Below are 14,230 nucleotides of genomic sequence, written 5' to 3'. Positions count from 1 at the left end.
AAGTCCATTTCCAGGAGTCCTTCCTCTAAGCAACATGGGGTACGCTGGCAAGGAAATTGTCATACCTACTTGGCTAATGGCTGTCAGCACTAGATATTATTCAAAGCTTTTCCAACTTTTATGATTTTATCATTTAACTTTAATGATTATAAACTTAATTAACATGTTCAAACGTTTGAAATTTAAATATTTTAAACATTCGGTTTACCTGAGAGGATTTACTAATTTGGGTTTTTTAAGACATTTCCAAAACAAAAATTAGAGAGTGACTCAGATAAGGGTGAATAGAAAGAAGTCTATTGCTGTCTAAGAAACTCCTTTCTAGACACCATTGAGGTGAAACAACACTGAACAATGATGTACAAAAATAATTATAATGTCTATTATACTATAGGTGTTAAATAAAAATTATAAGAGGACCTTATTTGAACTGAGCTGTTGTAGCAATTTAAACCAAAATGGTTATATTCATGCTAACTGCTGTGTAACCAAACTGAAACTTTAAGGAATTAGGTAGGCTTCAAAACAGATCAGTTTTTTTTGTTTTGTTTTGTTTTGTTTTTGAGAACAAGAGATTCCAGTCTCCACTAGCCTGTCTAATGTGGAAGTCTTCTCTGCTTTAACCCTTACCAAATGAGTATCTTGATGTTACCTGACATTAATCAATCAGCTTTTTTTCCCCTGTTGTTCTGCTTATTTGTCTCCTCCTTATAAAACCCATGCTCTGTTCTGCCCTTGCTCACTGAGAGCACCCATTCTATTTTGTAGAAGGATATTACACTGATTATGAAATGAGAATAAAAGATAATTAGATCCATAACTAAGTCTGTTGTAAATTTGTCTTTTAATATATAGGCATATATTATATATTATATATATTATGCATTATGATGTTGTATATTTATATAGAAATTATAAATTGCAATAGCAATAGATATGTTCACCCAAATTTTATTTGTTAAGCACTAAGATTTGATTTACTTAATTATTATAGAAATCTGATGAGATGCATACTAATATCATGTGAATTAAAGAAGCTAATCAATCCTCTCTCTCTCTCTCTCTCTCTCTCTCTCTCTCTGTTGGTATGTATGTATGTATTTATTTATTTTGGAAATCAGGGATTCAATCCAAGGGCACTTTACCAATAAGCCACATTCCCCAACCTTTTTATTTTTTATTTTTAGAAAGGATCTTGTTATATTGCTTAGAGCCTCACTAAATTGTTGAGGTGAGATTCAAACTCAAGGTCCTCCTGCCTCAGTCTCCTAGTTGCTGGGGCTACAGGCATGCACCAGCACTCCCCATGAGCCAATTCATTTTAAGGCATGAATAATAGTTTAAAAGTTGGAGGATGCTAGGACTGATATTCTTTGCTTCCCTTTTCTTAAAGATCATTGTCCTGTTCTGCCTATCGGTCAAGGTTTGAATATGGTGATTTTCTGGTTTAGGGGAGGGGGTTGGTGTTAACTTTGTAACTCTAATCATGTGCTCAGATAAAGCAGGTTGAAATCCCATAGAAGAAAAGCAAATCCAAAATTAGAATTCTGATTAGATTCCAAAATCAGTGTGATATATTGCCTCACTTCTTATTTAGAGGCAAGAGGATACAACACTCTTAAAAGGCGGGGGGGGGGGGAATAAGCTATACATGAAACAGTGAAACTCAGCTGAGGGGGCCAAAGGTAACCTAAAATAGATCTCCATACTGAGAATTGCTTGGAATAATAATTTGTATGCCCCAAAGCCTGGCATACAGCTCATTGAAGAATAGCTAAAGTTGGATGAGTGCAAGGGCCTTTTGCAATACAATGATATCCAATGAACTGCCTGTCTAACCAAAGTTTTGGTTCCATGTAAATGTCCTTCACTCAACTTAGACAATGTCCTGGTGGGTGGGGTAGCAGGAAAGAGATACAAAATTCTCTGTGTTTAAGATTCTGCTGTTAAAGGAGTAGGATTCAAATTATGGGCTTATTTTTTTTTAAGAGAAAATTGTATTTTCATATTCCTAAGTTGTGAAATTGCAAATATCTAATTCACACATTAGGTCTAGATTTCTGAAAAATTTAAGTTAATTTATAATTTTTATAACATGATGATATATGGCAGATATGACTAGCATGTCTGCATTTGCATATCATGGTTAATTTAATAAACAGTTTGAAATGATTGCATTAGAAATAGTATGTTCTGACTATTGCACAGAACTGTGTGATTACATCCATAATAGCACAATGTAAGCTCCCTAAAGGTAAAAAAACATGACTTTTTTAAAATGTCTTAAGTAGATTGTTGGTCTAAGGTTAATATTGAGAGAATAAATACACAGATGAATATAATTATATAAATGGATAAAGAAAAATCTAATACAGTAAGGGAAAAAACTGAATGATATAAGCCAAGTTTGTCTTCACTTCTTGGCTTAGCTTTATCTTGACATGTTTTAGAGATCAGAAAATTCACATCGTGTCTTTATGCAGATAAAATGGTGGTTTTGACCCCTCTTGGATCATATACCCTCAGAATCATGCTGGATGAGACTGATATACTTAATTAATTTATCTCAATGCAGCTAACAAATTTCATAATTTCCTAAAGTTTTCCAAAAACTGTTTCTGACTGAAAGGCATGTCTTTAATACATGGAAGGCTTATCTTGAGATGAAAACATTCTGGGACAAAAAGACTTTTGAGTGACTTTATAGTCACTCTTCATAGACAGCTTTTTGTGCATTCAACACACGGCTCAAGGTAATAAAGTATTATACGTAGCCACAATTTTTATTGGGGTTTCTGCTAATGTATGTGGTCTGTTAGTCCATATTCACAACTAACTCCCAGTAGCCTCTGAGTTTTACAAACATGACTGTCCAAAAATACACAACCCCAGACTTTGTGTCCCAGACTTTTTCAGCCTGGTTTTCATGGAAGAAAATATTAGATGATCTGTAGATGAAGGAAATTTCATAAGTAGCATTCATTTCTATCACAGGAGGTTCATACTGTAGTGATCAAAATGTCTGAAAAGGAATTGGCATTTTTCCAATTTGGAAAAGAGTTATTCATTTTTATATTAACTAGGTTTATAATTATCCAAGATTTGTTCAAAATATAGGCATTTCATTAAATGAGTTTGTGTGTGCTGGTAAAAATTAAGCTTACAATGGAGGGCATATAGAAGTGATAGATGAGAAATAAAATAAAAACAAAGAAAACCTTTTCATCTTTTTCACTTTAACAAAAGATTTCCACTGCACATTAAAGCAAAAGATAGCTGTTTTAAGTGCCAGCTAGAGGGAAAGTATCTAAAAGTATAGGGGTAATTATTTAATTGAGCTTCACCAACGACATGGGCGAAATCTATCCCTCCAATAAAATTATTGTGACATCTCGTAACTATAAATGATGGGGCTCCTGCTTCAAGCACCAATACTTACTACAGCAAAATGGCTCTTGAAGCTGTGTTCACATTTGGCCTGCAACTCCAGTGAGGGCAAAACAGGGGAAAATAAGGCTATAATACCATCTGAGTGATTTAGAAGAGTCATAAGAAAAGGCACTTCGCTCTGAAAGTTTATACACTCATAGATAAGAGGTTATGTGACCAGGGTGATGTACAGCTGGCCCTGCCCAGAAGTCAAGTGATGTAGTATTTCATGATTCTGGGTGTCACCAAATGAATGAATTGGCAATAAAAGTTATTATTGTGTAGGTGAGGGAGGGGAAAGACATACTATTTCTATTTCATCAAACTGATAGATACAAAGTAGGTCTTAGATTCTTGATTCAGTGTCCTAAAGCAACAACAGGTGAGATTTGGCAAACCTATAAACACCTAGAAATTAACTACATAAAATTTTACATGCATACCTATGTTCATTTATATGAAGGAAGGAGATCTACATCTTTCATTGGATTCTTTGTAAAATCTGCAATCATATACAAAAGGATTAAATACTTTTTGTAATTAATTTGGGAATTAAGAAATATGCACATAGTTTTAAATGGTGATGCTTTCAATATGTTATAAAGTATTAATAAAGAAAAGAATTATCCTACAATTTTTGACTTCTGTGCAACAACTTTCTTTTTTTCCAAGGATACTCACTGTTACACTAAGAAAATTCTAATTTGAAAAAGAAAATCATAAATACTACTGCCCTCCTTTCTGCCTCTGTCACAAGCTTCTGTAATGTCCCAGCTTGTCTCCCTCAAGCTTTCAGCCTTGGACCTATTGGCCCCTGCAATATCCAGTGTGTTTTGTGTCCTCTCTGACCTCTTACCTTTTGCAGACACCACTTTTTCTGTCTGAAACATTATCTGCACCTCTGATCTTCAACTGATTAACCTTACTCGTCCTCCAGAACTCCTCTCTGGTGACCTTCAAGCAAGACTCTGGGCAAATCTCTGCCAATGAACATATCAAGCTGCATTAAAAAATATGATTTTACTTTTTTCTCTCACCAAATTGCAGAACTTCTTGAGACCCTATGTGTTTAACTTTATTCAAGTCAGTAAGCCCACAGTCTTGCAACCTATCTGGAGCATAAGGGGCCAATCATTTTTATGGAATGGTTGGTGGCCTGGAAAAAATAAATTGCAGTGGCCAAAAAGTTTTAAAAACGCTCTTCTTTATTCTGAATGTGTCTTAAGTTTAAAAAAAGAAATCTTTAAGCTAAAGGAAAATCTTTAGGCTAAAGGCCTAAAATTTTCTAAACTCTTCAGTCTTTAAACTAGTCTTAAACTAAATGACTAGTTATAAAACTGATTTCATTCATAAGCAATGTTGAAAAATATCTGGTAATGAGTAAACCTTCCTACAGCCACTGAGAAGAGAAAATCACAAAACAGTAGGCCTATTTTTTTCTTGAATCATCAATCATATATGTTGTTTGAAAGTGCATTCGAGTGTACTTTTTTTTTTTTTGGTACACACAGTATAATTAAAATTTGCAAGAAAGGAATGCTATTTATATTTTGTTGGAAAGACAACTATCTTAGAAATATTCTATTCTCCAATTAGAAGAAATAAGACATAAATTTAACCTCCTCTCTTACTGATTTCCTAAGACTAATCATTTACAATGGGTTGTATAGTGGATATTGTGATGTTTTATCTGTATTCTTCATTAGTACTGAAGGGTTTATTTTATAGCTTCTGGCAACTTTTTTTTTTCTCCTTGATAGTCTTCAGCTAATAAGGGTTTCTATATTTGCTCTTAGTGGAAGAAAGCCTACTTATCCAAAGTCTCATTCTGTTTCTGGGGTACTCTGTATTCCATGAATGGTTAAATGTGACATCTTGGAAAGAATGCCAACACAGCTTCAGTAGTTCTTGTGGGATTGACTGACCTTTCCTGAGATTGTATCACAGCTCCACTTCTCTCTCTGCTCAAAGATGTTTTTCTCCCTCACCAAGCAGATTCAAATGTGATTCCAATTCTGAGAATGGTTCACAGTAAACGTTGGTCTTGTGTTGAGAATGGGCTCCAATGGAGAAAAGTATAAATAGAAAGATGGGTTGGGAGGATATTTTAATAGCTCTGGGAATGAATTTTGGTGGTTGCGAAGGAATAGAAATGTTTGGATTTGGGGCAACATAATTTCCTGACCAATTGGGTATGGGCAATGAAATAAAATCAGAATTCAAGGATGACTAAATTGATACTGGCATGAGCATGGGGAAAGGGGTGTGGGAAAGGCTATATGTAAAGCAGATTTGAGGACGATTATAAAGAACTCATTTTCAAATATGTCAAATATGAAAAGTCTACTAGACATCCATTGGAGATTACAAGTTGATAATTGGATTTACACGTTGGCTATCGGGTGGTGAACCATGTGTGGGAAATAGAATTTTAATATATTTGAAATATAATATTTTTTAGATCTATGAGAATAGATGAGATTTCCAAAGCAATGAATGAATGAAGAGAGTGAGAACAAAGGCTAAAATATAGAATGATCTAATTTAGAGAGCAAGGAGAAGAACCACCAACAACAACAAAAACTGAAATGGAAAGACAAAGACTACTGAGGTAGGATTCATACCAAGGGAGTGTGGAGTGTCACTATACAGCCGAGGAGAGGAGTCATCTTGGAAGAGACATGGGAAAGTAGATAAAGACAAAGGACATGATCAAATACTTCAGATGCTACCTCTAGGTCAAAAATTGAGCTTATTATTTTAATGGCGATATTGATGTCAGAATTTTTAATGGAGTGAGGAGGTAGAAATCATGATTAGAGTGAGTTCATCAGAGTATATGAAGAGAGTAAATGAAACTTTCTAGGTGTGTTGCTACACAGGGAAGCAAAACACCAGAAAAGTGGTTTGTCAGGAAAATAGAGATCTGAAAAACTCTTTTGTTAAAATATTTTCATTAGTGCATTATAGTGACACATAATACATTTTTTTATATGAGAAACAATATACTTGAGTGTTGATAAAAATAATCCAGTAGAGACTGGAAAACTGGTGAGAAAATGAAGGATTTCTGGAGTAATGAGCTTGGATTAAACAAAGAAAGGTAGGATTGTACATAAGAGAGGTATTAGATATAAGCATTATAATATAGAAATAAAACATCAATGTTTTGTGTTCTGAAGAAGGTAGTGTACACATATAGAGTATTATTTATGGAGTGACACTTGCAAATAATAGGCTGAAGTCTCCCCTGTTATATGAATGATCAATAAACATGTAAAGTTGCTCAAAATCACTAGTAATTAAAGAAATAGCTATTTTAAAAGCCAGCAGCTACCACTTTCAATCCATCATATGAGGTGAAAAAAAGCACATTTGAATCTGCAAATACCACCTACATTTACGAATATATTGATGTGATTTTAAGTGCACTACTTGGAAGAACACATTTGTCAATATCTAATGAAGTTGGAGACTCACAGACCTTAAAACTCAGCAATTCCACTGCTATAAACCTAGAGAAATTATCACACTGGCAAGAAAAGACATGCTCAATCATGTTTAGTAAAATATTATAATGGAAAACATCATAATCAGCCCAAATTCCCACTGACATCAAGGATAATAATTAAATTGTGCTTAAGGCAGACATTTTTGGCATAATTATTAAAAGCGATGCTTCTTTGGGAGCCAAACTGTCAATTTTGAAGTCAAGCTCTGTCAACTTTGAGCAAAATGTAACTCTATGCTCCAGTTTCTTCATTTGTGGAATAAAAATTGTACCAATCACATGTCTTTGTTGTAAAACATTAAATGTTTAATATAGGGTTCAACATGTATAATCAAACACATAATGGGAATATAATAATTGTGAGCCCTTATTAATATTAGTTACATGAATATAGATTGTATAGAAGATTATATAAATAAACTGAATTTATATCAATCTGAGTGAGTTAAATCAAATTATATTTAAAGTTTTAAAAGAAAGATGTATAAAGTATTATAGCATAAATAAATTTAATACTTGAAAATAAGACTATGTACATTAATGGATATATACTGGTATAATTGAAAAACGAAAACATGCACAGGAAATATATGGGTACATCCTTAACTGGATTTAACTTTCTCCAAAAACTGACCTGAAGAAAGAGATGCATACAATATGTGAGCATTTACTTAGTTATTCTCTATCCTTTTATCAATGCTTGACATATTTCGTAATTACAAATGTCATAATGCTACTATATTTTCTGATCAAGATATCTCCATTTACTCAGCTTTTGAACTCGACTCCCCCCCGCCATTATTCAATTTTTAGAAATCATTTCCACAGTTCTTAAAAGTGCAACATCATTTGTCTGTTTCAGTCTTCTTTTGTAACAATTAGAGCTTGTCTATATATGTGCTACAAATTTATTTTATAGTACACAATCATCCTCTTAATAATGTGTACACATACAAATTAAACAGTAAGATAATCACTCTATATTTTTAAAAAGTAGCATACTACATTATAAACAAGAATTGAAAACTGGTGCATATTGCCACTTCCAATGAGACTGTCCTTTCCTTTAGAGGTTTCTGTGGTGCTTTATTTGTGCATATACTCCATTATTTTATGAGTTTTAGTAGCCTTCCTGTAAACAAAGTAGAGTCTTTTCATATCCTGTGATGAGAGGCTTATATTATTCAGACCTGATATTGTAAAACATTTTCTATAAAGGATAAGATGTAAGTATTTTAGAATATGTGGTCCATATAGTCTTTGTAACCACAGTGATATTATAGTGCAAAACCAAGTACAGATTATATGTAAGGGCTAAGACATGTTCTGAAAATGCTGTACTTGGAAAAAAAGAAAAACAGGTGATAGGCTTCAATTTCCAGCTCTGGTTCAAAGACTTTATATAGATAATCAGCTTTTTAGTTCTTACTAGACCCTACCTGAAAGTTTATGTTAAAAAGATTACTCATTATTGGGCTGGCCATGCTAGAAAGACCATTTGATTAAAGAGTTGGGACTTTGGACTATATAATACAAGCTCAACCTCTAGAGATAAGAGCTGGAGGTTGAGTTTAACCATGTGGGAAATTAATCAATCATGACTGCCTAATGAAGCCTCAATTAAAGACACCCAGAGCCAGGTGAGTATCCTGGATTGGCAATAATCCTTGTGCACATTGCCACATTTAGATGTTCACAGTAACATCTTCCTTTAACACACAAAAGGCTTAAACTTGGAATGCTTTTTCTAACCCCACATTCTGCCTTATGATTCTTCCTTTTGCTGTTCCTAATTTTCACCTTTTATATAAATGCAACAGTAAAAGTAATGGTAAAAATAGTGCTTTCCTGAAATCTGTAATCTATCAAATGGGAAGGTAGTCATGTAGACCCTGGAATATGTAGATAGTCTGTCTGAATTGAGAGTAGCTGTGGGGACTCCAATTGTTGCAACTTGCAACTGGAATCAAAATTTATGAGAAGATTTGGCAATGTGAAAAATTGTGCCTCAAACAGTCTCAAGTTTGGACCAACTTTGGATAGCAGATGGTGTCAAAATAAGAACACTCTAATAAAGACGCACAAAAAAGTACATCATCTATTATACAGCAATTCTATGACTAAAAGTTTATACTAAAGTGTAAGCATATGAATACTTCAAAATTATTGATGATAGTAAAAAACAAGATTTTAGGTCTTTCTCAATATTTATTTAGTCTTATTTATAGACCAGACAGGGTAATAAGCCAACAATAAAATATTGGAAAGGACAGATAAACATATTATTTACTCTTAACAATTAGAATATAGTAGTTATCCATTTAGATGAATAGGAAATTTTAATATTCTCCAACATCTTTCTTGATAGAGGGTGAATGTATTCCAATTATGTAACATAGAAATGGCACCCTCTATGACACTGAGAATCCAGTGTATATTTCCCAAATGAAGTGAAACAATAGAGTAAACCGTAAAAAAACAAACAAACAAACAAACAAACAAAAAACCCAAAAAACAAAAAAACAGAATAACAGACTATCTGAGTATATTGTTTTACAAATAAAAATATTTGGTCATCAGACAGTGATTTAAAATAAATATGCTTAATTATCACACCAAAAAAGATGAGAGGCAGTTGAAAATAAATGTGGAACCAAAATTTAGTGGCTGTCACCAAGGACTCAGTGATACCATAAAGTGGACCTTTGTTTTCCTGCTCTTCCATCTTTAGCTAGCTGTTTTTTCAGTCTTGAGTAAGAGTGAATACTGAATGCTGGATGCTGCAGGCTCATGCAATCACATTAAAGAAAGAAAAAAGAATAAATGAAGATGGAAAGAGATCATATGCTTTTTTCCTGAAGAAATTCTTTTCATCAGGGGAGCAGACCAATGCATTTGCCAGGATGATGTCATAGGCCTCAACAGTGAGAGGATGAAAAAAGTGAGGTTCTGACATAAGTGCATGGAATTTCCAAGATTAAGTTAATAGTGCATGGAATTTCCAAGATTAAGTTAATCTTGTACTGACTGATACCACGGTCCTGGTGAAAGTACAACACCATTTTGAAATCAACCCTTTACTTAAATAAAATCCTTTCTTCCTTTAAAAAAGATCATCATGTAGGATTTGGCTATTGGAAGTAACCTGTAACATAAAATGTGGTGGGTAGGTAGGATTAGCTAGAAAACTTATGGGGATTAGAGGGAAAAATTGAGAAAAAAATGTTCAGATCAGGAGAATAATACATGAAAAATTCCAGAGAGAAAAATCTTGGTAAATTCACTGAAATTCCAAAAATTTGAGCTCAGACTGTAAAAAGGTGATTGTTAAAAAATTATGTTTTTAAAAACTAAGAATTAAATCATGAAAACATAAGCATAAATTAGCACAAATGATTTTCTTAAAATGGAAGTTATTTATTTATCAAAATGACACTAAAATTATATGAAGCATATATATTTATGGCTAATATTGAGAACAAATTTCCTCAAAATACACTTTTTGGGAAAGAATACATAGTAAGTGGAATAAATGTCTAATACAATATGCAAAACAGATATAGTTGTGAGACGATGGTAGAATTTCTATACTAAAATATACAATTATGTAAAATACTTTTAATTTTTTGTTGGACCAGAAATAACTTTTAACATGTTAATTGACTTCTCAGTAACACTTTTTTTTTTTACCTCTACTATCAAGTTACAAAAAATAATTGTCAAGTAATAGTTATTTTCTTCAAAGTTCAAGCTGCCATGTATAGTTACATAGATTGTGCACTATACAAGGTCACCAAAGAGATAGTTCTGTTGCTCGGCCATTTGTCTTACCCTGGAACGTTTCCATTCCTAATTCCCATAAAGTTATTTCATGCATTAGCCAGAGCACTACCCATGCTGAAGAATACCTTATTACTTGAAGAGGTCTTTTAAGATATTCATTTTCCAAATCCTTTTTTATTGCAACTATCATGGCTGTTCAAAGTCAGTATAAAACACATGAACCCACCAAAGCAGTATTCTTGAACTTACACAAAGGCATAACAGTAGCAAAGTTCATGGAATAATGAATACCAATATTCTTATTGGGAAGTAAAAATTCTTTTAAAGAAAAAAAAATGTATGTTAAGCAACAGTGGTCCCTTGAGTGACCTCTGGAGATTCCTATGGATGCTCTTTGCTCAGAGCTCTTTTTCTGTTCATTGTTAAATTATTTCCTAAACTTCCCAGATCTTTTTTAGTGCTGTTTGACCTACAAAAAATATATATTGAAATATATTTTTTTTCCCGTTCTAAGGGAAAAGATGATGAGAAGGAAAAGGTTTGTAGAAGTTTTTCAAGAAATAAATTAACTATTTATTACAGAAAATTATTTGAAGGAAAGGGTCAAAATATAATTTGATTTCTGGTCTTCCTATTAAATCACATATTTTTTCAACCTTTGTAATATATTATTCTGTATTTTCCTGAAAAAAAAAATCAGAATCCCCCTTTGGTTTAAGCTGGTGATATGCCATGCTGAATACTGTCACAATACAGAGCAAATGTCGTATATGTGACTCAGGAAAAAAAAAAAAAAAAGAACAATCACACAAAGCTTCGGTAAAGTAATATGAAAAATATCTTAAGAGATACAGACATCAGTGCTCCTTATATAGATATTTCCTTTTGCCCTAGGGTTTTCCTTGCCTTATAAACTTGCCTTTCCTACTTCTAGATGGAAATTTTAATCAGATGTCAAATCAACTTAGCTCATCTGAATTAGAAATTTCCAGAAACAGTGGTTTTTATCTGAAAGTAATTTATATTCATTTTTAGAAATCTGTCTAATGACCTCAGCCAAATCTATTACACTGTGGAAGAAGTATTATTAATAATTACTAATTTATTATTAATTATTAATAATTTATTACTAAATAATTAATAATTAATAATTTATTCAATGTTGTTTACTATGATGTATTCTAAGCATTTTAACTGCCTTTACTAACCTACTACTAACAATATACCACAAAAGTACTATTGCCTCTTACAATATACATTTGAGGAAACTGAGTTATTGAGAGATTAAGTAACTTGTTAACTTGTCTACAGTCAACTAAACCTTAAGTGATGAAGTCAAATTCAAACCTGAGTGTCCAGTCCCTAATAACTTCAACTGTATGTTCTCTGTAGTGATGACACTGATGGATTGGCATTGAATATTATATCCAGGTCAGAGAAATATAGGAACCTGTAGACTAATAAGGCAAACCTACCACCCAGTGCTTATCATACTTCTGCATCAACCCCACTAATCATTTGACATGGCTGGGAAAAGAAACTCTTGTAAATCTGGACACTTCATACAATTAGGAAGTATTAAGCTGATACTTGTATTCAGACTGTCTGGTTGACTTAGGCAAATAATACTGGAGTTTTGGACTGGTGATGGTATCTATTACTAATGAAGTGAAGAACACCAATAATATCCTATCTGATCAGTAGGCTTGAATTTCGCAAGACATATCAACATCAACATGAAAGAATTTCTTAAATTATTTGCTCCAAACCATTTTTTTACCCCCAATCAAAAAGCTTTTATACACTCAAAGTAGCATTTTGTGCAGTTTGCAATAATACTTTCATTAAAAAAATTGAGATAACCTTTACTTTCATGAGAACAGTTTTAAGGCTTCAAAGTAGAAAACTTACCTGAATTATGAGGTTACCTATAGGGCCTCTCTGTAGGGCAGCACTGCATTAATGCATACAAGTTGTTAAAGTAGCAAAGGGCCTTCCTGTTGTGCAAATGATGGCTGTATTATCCAAACTGGGTGAAAAACATATCCTTGCTTAAAACACTTCTCCAGAAAGCAAGGACAATGACCTATCAGAGTACTTATATAGTTTTATAAAATATATTAGAATCTTTTAAATACCCTTCCCATAAACTCACACATCTTTAATAGTTTTCTTAATAGTTAATCCTTAATCGTTTTCTGATTCTCAACTCCAGTCTCTAGTCAGTCCTTCCTTTCATGTGGACTCCTTTACTAGCCTTCTATTTGAACCTTCTCCCGGGAATTCCTCTGGCCTGTAGCCCAGTCTCTCTTCAATTATCTCAGTTAAGTTTCTAAATCACATATCTAATTTGTTTATTTCAGTGCTTAAAAACATTCAGCAGAAGGTTGATTTCCTGATAGGATATCACATTCTTAAATATGTAACCCAAAACCCTCAGCATTTGCTCTAATTTCTCCAGTCTTCATTATCTAAAAACTCTGCATTTTTCTTCACTAAAAGTTTCACACAACAATACGACAATAGCAAGATACAGATAAGTCACACACTCTCCTAAACAACATTGAGCAAGGCTGTGTGATAATTGTGAATTAAAAGTAGTCATGTAGGGAATTTTATATGATGTGAGTTACGGAATTTTTCAAAAATTAAAGTTTTAGAAAAATGTAGAAAACAAGAAACTCAAAACCAGAAATGTATAACTGTAGCATTCACTACAAAAATACAGAGTTAGAAAATTTTAATGAATTAACCATCACTAGATGAATTAGGAATACCATGCCATGGCCTTTAGGTGATGTCAGAGCTCTGAAAAGTTGTCATCAAAATGCAGGTGGAAAGATATTTAAATAATAGGCTTAAAAATTCTTATTTGTATGAAACTATACTAATTTATGAGGAAGTGAGTATGAATTGTCTGCAGTTGCTTTACATAATACTTAACTAAATCTTCTTTATTTTTTAATTGAATGTTGGCCATTAAACCCAGGGCCTCATGAATGCTAATCAAGCAGTCTTTCTACCTCAGTTCATGTTAACAAAGTTTTACCAAATTTTCAATTTCAACCAAAACATGTTTTTAAATGTCAATGAAAATGTATATACATCAACTGTTCATTATTTTATGTTTTCATAAAAACTTAAATGAAAAGTTGATTGACCTCCATAGAAAACATATTGAGTTATACCAACAGGAGCAGTGTTCAAGATCTCCTATATCCAGACATACTCACAAATATAAGTGTTACCACATTTTTACTTATTTATTTTTTGTTTGTTTTTACAGGTGAAAAATGGTAATTTATGTTTATTTTAATTTCAGATTTACCTATTATGAAGGAGGCTAAGCTTTGAGATCATAGGCTTAAGTTACATTTTATATATTTTGTGTAAAAAATCTTCCTATTTTTTGCTCTTTTTCTTTTTAGGATGTCTTTTAAATATAGTAAAGACATAAATCTAGTGTTTAGGTCATGAGTTGCAAATATGTTCTCTAAAGTTTTTCTC

The sequence above is a fragment of the Ictidomys tridecemlineatus genome, chromosome 7, assembly GCF_052094955.1.
Source record: "Ictidomys tridecemlineatus isolate mIctTri1 chromosome 7, mIctTri1.hap1, whole genome shotgun sequence".
In the NCBI taxonomy this organism is placed as follows: Eukaryota; Metazoa; Chordata; class Mammalia; order Rodentia; family Sciuridae; genus Ictidomys; species Ictidomys tridecemlineatus.
Note: the sequence above shows the minus strand (reverse complement) of the source record.